This window comes from Pelobates fuscus, chromosome 4, assembly GCF_036172605.1.
Source record: "Pelobates fuscus isolate aPelFus1 chromosome 4, aPelFus1.pri, whole genome shotgun sequence".
Taxonomy (NCBI): domain Eukaryota; kingdom Metazoa; phylum Chordata; class Amphibia; order Anura; family Pelobatidae; genus Pelobates; species Pelobates fuscus.
This window is the reverse complement of record NC_086320.1, coordinates 64,809,021-64,817,182: the sequence shown is the minus strand read 5'-3', so window position 1 is coordinate 64,817,182 and position 8,162 is coordinate 64,809,021. Positions and strand designations below refer to the sequence as shown.

Sequence of the window (8,162 nt, the reverse complement as noted above, 5' to 3'; positions counted from 1 at the left end):
GCCGCTGATGGACTAAAGATTTTAATATACTGTTGTGTAAGTGAGCATTCTAAACAGAGATATGTGTTGGATTAGAAAGAACAAATACTTAGAAAATTGAAAAAAAAACAAAAAACCTCTGCTTAGCTATGAATGTACTGGCATTTAAGTGTATATAAAACAAGTTAGGATCTACATGACCCCAATTAAACTGAACATGATCTACCCCATGCACAAAAATACAATATTTGATCATTTTTTGCATAGAAATCTCAAAATAAATCTTTGCTTAATAAAAATATTAAAGTCTTGTCTCTCTGTCACATTAGCAGTACAGTTATCCAGTTGCTTGAAAAGGGGCATTTCTGAACTCAATCTATGACAAAAGTTGAGATATGTGGAAAAGTGAGGAAACTCCTTAGAATTTTGTGAAAATCTGAAATCATAGAGCACTTTTTGTTCAATTTGAATTTTCAGAATGAAAATGGAATTTTAATATTGAATATTAATCTTAGTCTGTTTGGAAAATGAATGCAGAAAACACATCAGATTTATGTTACTTCTTGCCGCTATCCAGGGAATTATATTGCCTTATAAACATTGTCACTAATCAACATTTTTTGCCTATTTTGTATATAATAAATATACAGGCAAGTGTACAGTGGTGTTATTTTTTTTGTAACCTTTTTTGCTCAACAGAATATATAAAGGAACATTTAAGTGCATCCATCAGCTAGATAGTTTTTTTTTTTTTTTGTTATTAAAACTACCTGCAACAGGGGTGGAGTTTGACAGCTATTCTGACTAGACACCATGGCAGCTAACACACTACATCAGACCCCTCCTGGTCACTATCTTACCCCATGCAGTAGCAAAGAAGCTAGCTATTGATGGGTTGTACCACCTGCCAAGTTATACTCACCTCCAATCCGTGATCACCCAAGATGTGATCCTACGATGCATATCAATACAAGATAAGATACACGTCATGGCGGCACTGAAAGGTAAAACGCCGTTCACATTAGAAAACTCACAGCTTACCTTTTACCAGGACTTAACATGAACAACTCTCTTATGGCGGAAATCTTTTAGCCCATTCACTACACAACTGCGCAAGGCAGGGATGGCCTACAGGTGGGGGTCTATAGGCTACCCATTCTTATGGCTTCACCAATCTAGCGTGTTTTGCACCGTTATCTCACTGCATGTTGTAAGATTGACCTTAAAATGAAATATGCTGTCCAGCAACTTCTGGTGCTCCTATCGCTCAGCGATCTAATGCCGCATATATTCCCACGGGGTCAATAGACCACTGAATGCTAACAATACTGGAAGCTGTTATGACAATGCACTGATCTGTTGCCCGCTGTTATGCACAATTTTGTTCCAAAAAAATTTGTGCTGCAGCAGGAGCCACTCACCTCCCCATCTGGCCATCACCATGATCAAGGTGGCCCTCTGATTTACCAAGGACATTTTAGCCACTGGTGTAGTAGCTACCATCTCCAAGAATGCTGTAGTCCCCATTGAAAGAGTGAAGTGTCTCCTAAAAGTCCAACATGCAAGAAAACAGATCACCGCTGATATGCATTATAAAGGCATTATGACAGTATGCCAAAAGAACAAGGTGTGCTGTCTTTCTGGCATTGGTCACCATGCCAATGTGATCTGGTATTTCCCAACTCAGGCTCAACTTTGCCTTCGAAGACAAGTACAAGGAGATCTTTCTGGACAATGTTGATAAGAGGACCCAATTCTGGCGTAACTCTGCAGGTAATCCTGCATCTGGTGGTGCTGCTGGTGCCACTTCCTTTTGTTTTGTCTATCCTTTTGACTTTGTCAGAACACAGCTGGTAGCTGATGTTAGCAAGGCTGCTGCTGATCGTGAGTTCAAGGGCCTTGGTGACTGCTTAATCCAGATCTTCAAATTAGCTAGGCTCAAAGGCTTCTATGTATCTGTTCAGAGCATATTTATCTGTAGAGCAGCTTATTTTGGAATCTATGATAAGCCAAAGGCATGCTTCCAGACCCCAAGAACACACATTGTTAGTTGGATGATTGTTCATATTGGCAAGTTTTTCATCCTATCCATTTGACACAGTCCGTCGAGGAATGATTATGCAGTCTGGCAAATAAGGAGCCCATATCACGCACTCTGGAACCATTGACTGCTGGAAGACAATTGCAAGAGATGAAGGTTCCAAGAATTTCTTCAAGAGTGCCTAGTCTAATGTCCTCAGAGGAATTGGTGGTGCTTTTGTGTTAGTCTTGCATGATGAATAGAAGAAATACATCTAAATCTGACTCTTCCAGATTCCAGACATGGTACTGCATGACGGTCTGTATTATGTAACAAACCTTGAACGTTCATGGACTTTTCTTTTTCTCATACACATTTATTCATTTAGAGCAATCAGTTACGTTTTACTGGTTGCTGTTTGGGTATCAATTCTACAGGCCACCAGATTTTCCATATTAACACAAATAATTATATTCCCCTGTCATTATTGTATGCCTTGCACTATAGTGAGGTCTGCAGTAGCGGAGGGGACTCAACAATAGGACTCAACGATCCTTTATATATTTTTTTCAGCCTTTCATGTTTCCTGGGTAATCTGGGTTTGAGAGAATAAAAAGAAACTATAAAAAATAAAAAAATGCCAATCTATCTCTGGCTGTTCCTGTGTGAATGCCCTATCTAGAATAACTTTTCACTCTTCTAGCCCATCAAGTTACAGAATTTTAAAATAAAAATCAATTTGCCCATTGGCATTGATGAGGTAATGGCTGATTCTTTATAGTATAGCACAATGGTAATGGATTAAATCTAGCAATTTACACTGAATGCTATAATTTGCCATATAAGCCGTCCTGGTTACTAGAAGCTGCATTGTTGGCTACTGCTTTGATAAATCAAGTGTGCTAAGCTATAGCCAGGAACATTGTAGGATAACTCTAGGGAGGTCCTATAATCTGTACATTGTGACAATTTTACAATCTATATAATTCTAATCAGAGGCAGTGCTTGCTCTACAATGATGGCCAATGAGGTTTTCTATTGTCCGAATAACATGAGAAATGTGACTTACCCAGCAAAACAAACATATTTAAAATGCAGTGTTATATATTTTTTACTGCTGTCAAATTTGGTTTACTTCATGATCTTAAATTACTACCTCTACCACCAGAGGCGGTCTACTCTAAAACTATAATGTTTTACATTGCTGCGCTAAGGGGGACCAGAACACTGCACCCAGACCACTTCAATGAGATAAGGTGGTCTCGTGTCTATAGTGTCCCTTTAATTGGTGGGAGGCTTTGAGATGCATATTATAGTTGAACATAGTGATTTAACTTCTAATATGGCAAAGAATTGAGCAGTGAGATTATAGGATCCATACACTAAAACTGTTTAATTAGAATTAAGTTGTTTTGGGTTTAGAATATTCCTTCAATCCTTTAAGAAAAAAAATAAGAATTCATTTCATGATAGTAACTAATAGATATTGAATTTCACACATTTACATTGCACATTTATTACAGATTGCCTTTGTCCGTGAAGACTCTTTTCCTTGAAACACTAAAGCTGCATTATCTAGAACGATTATTTAGACAGAAATCAACATACATTCACATCCACGTTTCCGTTAAGGTTGGCATCATTCATGCACAATTCAGCTTTGCAATATGAGAGGTTCTCTCCTTTTGGTTCTTATTTATCTATATTCAATGTCTAAGCCATCAACTAAAAGTATGAATTACTAGATGTAAATTACTTTATCATTGCATTATGATTTAAATGCCTTCCGCTACTCTGTGAAAAGCAACCTGCTCTCTTATGTTTTTCAGAATGGTATGCTGATAATTAATGCTGATATACGTAGTGAACTCATTTATAAAACATTGCATATGCTGATCACAGGTCATATTTCAACAGTTCATTGAAGCAGATAGGAAGATTTTTTATTTATTTTTTTACAGTAGAAAATGACTTCACATTGCTATTCTAAGTCCTTTATAATGTAATTTAAATAATTAAAATAGAAGTGTTACTTAAATCTAAACAATGTAATTTTGTTGGTGTAGCAATTTGGCATCAACGCATAAAAATAGATAAATATTTAAGGCTATACTACTGTTTTATCGTTCGCTACAAAATTCTCTCTGTTATATTTGTATGTTGTTTTAACAGCAACATAATGAACATATTAAGGTGTGCTTTTCAAAATTGTATTTTTAAATGAGCCTTATGGTAATGTTAGATTATATGCAAAATAAACTTTTATGATATTTGAAAAGAATTTGAAAACAATCAGAAAAAAAAATATTTACCACGTTCTTTGCATTAACAGAAAGTGCTGTATAGGTTTTTCATTTTAGTTTTTCTTTTCAGATAGGAAATATAATTTTTTTATTTTCCATTTTATATTACAAAAGGCAATAGGCTAATTGTCTCATTGCAAAACCATGTAAACCACTTTTGTAAAGATTACACGATTATCATGTAAATGTAGTTCATAAACATCTGCAGAACCAACATGACCTATTATTGGTCTATTGCCAAGAATGTGCTTTACTCTGTGCCCAAGTCACATTATTTTTATAACTTTTGAGGTAATGAGTACATTGATGCAAATTATGTTACAGATGTGTGTCCCTAAGTGACTTTGGGGAGGACAGGGGAGATGGAGTCTTATCTTGGTTGTAAAAGAAAATATTCTTAGATTTCAAATTGACAGTTCCCTATAGGAGTCCTCAGGCAAAAGAAAGAGGTGGTGTCAACAATGACGGATCCCTATGGAAAGTATATTTCAGTTCCTTAACAAAGTAAAAATATAGTAGGAAAGCATAGCAACATAATGCCAGTCCTTTGGACAGCTAGGTTTAAAACTAGCAAAAATAGAGAAAATTATAGTTACTAGTAAAGCCTAGCAAGGTCTAGCATACAAAGATATGGCAAACCAGGTTAACTCGCCTGTTCTAGCATAACAGAAATCACGGTTTATGAATAACTAAACCTGAGAACATTCAGAATTCATTCAGAATATCCTTATGGTTATAGAAACCCCATTTTTTAGATTTCACACCTATTGCTACTGTTTGGTCCGGTGCCTCCACAGAATCTCATCCAGCGTACATATAAATATAAATTGAGAATACTAAAACTAAGATTAAAATAATTATAACCGTAACTTTAACTGTAGATCTCGCCCTAACTCTAACCATAGCCCATAACCATTTAGAAAAAAAAATCATGTAATATAAAACATACAAAACATTAAATTGTGTTAGGAGAAAGTATTGCCAACATTATGTATATATAGACAGATATATATTTTTAGTTTATTATTACAAGGTATAAATACTCAAGTGTTTTGAATATTGAGAAAATAAATTAATTAAGAAATAGGTTTAGAAATGTCACCATAGTTAGAATGATGTCTTCTTCTTTTTTTCTCTTTGATAGTAAATATTGTTTCAATATGTATCATAACAGGAGGATAGTAGTACAAGGGGACTATCCAGGAGTAACATGTGAGCTTTAATCTAGCACATGTTTCAGCTTTAGTTATTTGAGTCCCAGGGGTTCTGTGTTTCATTAGAGAGTTTTGATGATTAAGTTGGGTTGATGATATTTTCTTGATGAGTCTAAAAAGGTGGTTGTTCCTGATTAAAGATTTAACTAAATATTTTTAAATTTGATACCTTATATTTATTCTTAGGAGCAACCAGTAGAATGTTCCAATGTTACAAATTTCTCTCTGGACGGGTACTTGTTAGTTAGGGTGAAATCTTTGAGAAATAGATCATTTTCACATTTACCTCCATAACAATGTATGTGCCTTTTTTAATGAATTGTAATTTTTTTAAATTAGCACTTTTTGCTTCATGTAGGAAGTCTCACATACCACCCACAATAGGTGTTTTTGCAACAAAAAAGCACGTTTTAAAAAGAAACATATTCAGAAAAAAAAATCCATGGATGGATGGAATCCCTGCCTTTTTTATGATTGGTTATTTATAAATAGATTTGCCCATTTTATTTAAATTTGATAGATACCAATACATGATCTGATGTTTATCTTTAGCAAGAAATAGCTGCGTTGTGTCTTAAAATTAAAAGCTTTACTTTTATGTGCTGCTAAATATCAAATACAGGCTGCAGTCCATGGTTATGATCCCTCCCACATATACTGATTTAAACTCTTCTAAAAACATCCCCAATAGTAGGCATAGGCAATCTTCAGCACTCCATATGTTTTGGACTACACCTCCCATGATGCTTAACCAGCATTATGGGTGTAAGAGCATTATGGGGGATGTAAAACACAACATCTGGAGTGCCAAAGGTTGTCCATTCCTGCCCTACACCTTGCCCTAAGTCCAACATTCAACCCGCAGGTGTTTTAAAAATCACTTTGTGGCACTTTGATTGAATTCTGTGTATTATAGCAACCAATATCTCCAAACACCACACACGTCATATTACCAGGCAATGCTGTATTCACTATTCACCCTGCTGCAGTAAATCCATCAAACCACAGCAATACCCCCACAATGTGCTGAGTAATTAACTCCGAATATGGTGCATTTAAGTGGAACTGTCACAAATGATATAATTGGAGGTGTAATTTATCCCGCGATATTACAAGGGACTAACAATTAAATAGCGATACAATTAGCCTGCTTGAGGCTCCAGATCCTGTCAGACCCCACTAGCAATGATCCTGTTTACCTCAATCAGAATGTTTTAGTCTTGTAAGAAAAATCTAATCATGGGTGCACATAGAAGAGCTCACATTCGGGGGGCGTGGCCTGATCGAGGAACGAGCTGGACACTTCTGGGTAGAGCTCCGCTCAGGGGCGGACTGAGAACCCTCAGGGCCCCCGGGCAAAATAAATCAAGGGCCCCCTTACAGGCCCCACCTATACTCCGCAGCAAGCGCCACCCATGTCCCGCCTCCATGCACCGCCTCCAGCCACACCCTACACAATCTTTAGACACAAGGAACAAAAGTGCAATAATTCCTTCAAGGCCCCAGTAGAGACTACAATTGAGGGCTAATGGGCCATGGAGGGGGGGAGAATTCTAGCAGAGGCTATCTCAGTGTCCTTTAGAGAGTGTGTTAGAAAGAATTTCCTCCAGGTCCCATTAGAGACTACAATGGAGTCTAATGGGGCCTGGAGGGGGGTCTCTCCAACACTCTGGTTCCTATTCACAATATAGCAACACAACATAGCTCGCTAATACCTAGGCCAAGTTGGCTCCTCTTACCTTAATTACTGTTGCTGTGGGCTTACTGGCTGCGGCTGGCAGGCTGTGGGCTTGCTGGCTACTGCCGGCAGGCTGTGGGCTTGCTGGCTGCGACTGGCAGGCTGTGGGCTTGCTGGCTGCGGCTGGCAGGCTGTGGCTTGCTGGCTGGCAGGCTGTGGCTTGCTGGCTGCGGTTGGCAGCCTGTGGGCTTGCTGGCTGTAAGCCTAACTGGTGGCCTGTGGGCTGGCTGGCTGGCTGGCCGGCCTGTGGGCTGGCTGGCTTGCTGGCTACTGGGGCACTTGTAGATTATTTAAAGAAATAATCCATGCACAATAACCACTACTGCTCTGTGTAGTCGTTATGGTGCCAGGAGGGCCAGGCCCCCCTCCCAGAGTAAGTAGTCAAACCGTTTAAGAACAGTTTGACAACTTACCTGGGGTCTGCTGGGATATGAGGCTGTAGTAGGGTATAGGAGCAGTGGTGCAATGTGTAAGGGGTGCAGTGTGTGTGAAAGGTTCAGTGTGTGTGAGTGGGTGTAGTGTGTGAATGTGTAGGGTGTGTGGAGCAATGTGTGTATGAGGGGGCTGTGTATGTGTGTGGCAATGTTAGTATGGGGGGCTGTGTGTGTATGGGTGGGCTGTGTGTGTGTGTGTGAGGCAATGTGTGTAAATGTGTATGGTGTGTGTGGGGGCAGTGTGTGTGTGTATGGGGGGCAGTGTGTGAATGTGTATGGTGTGTGGGGGTAGTGTGTTTATGGGGCTAGAGTTCACTCTCACCACTACGACCACCAGGAATCGCTGGTGGTCACAGTGTTGAGAGTGAACTCTAGCCCGTAGCTCCAGGGCTAGAGTTTACTCTCGCAAGAGCTGTAACGTTGCCGTGGTAACCGCGGCAACGATCTGTGCTCGCGCAAGAAGGACCCAGAGGA

At 38.8% G+C, this 8,162-nt stretch overlaps 1 pseudogene; it reads left to right on the top strand.

The window, feature by feature from the left end:
• Positions 1-1,420: 1,420 nt before the first annotated feature.
• On the top strand, positions 1,421-2,277 carry LOC134607776 (ADP/ATP translocase 2-like; annotated as a pseudogene).
• Positions 2,278-8,162: the final 5,885 nt, after the last annotated feature.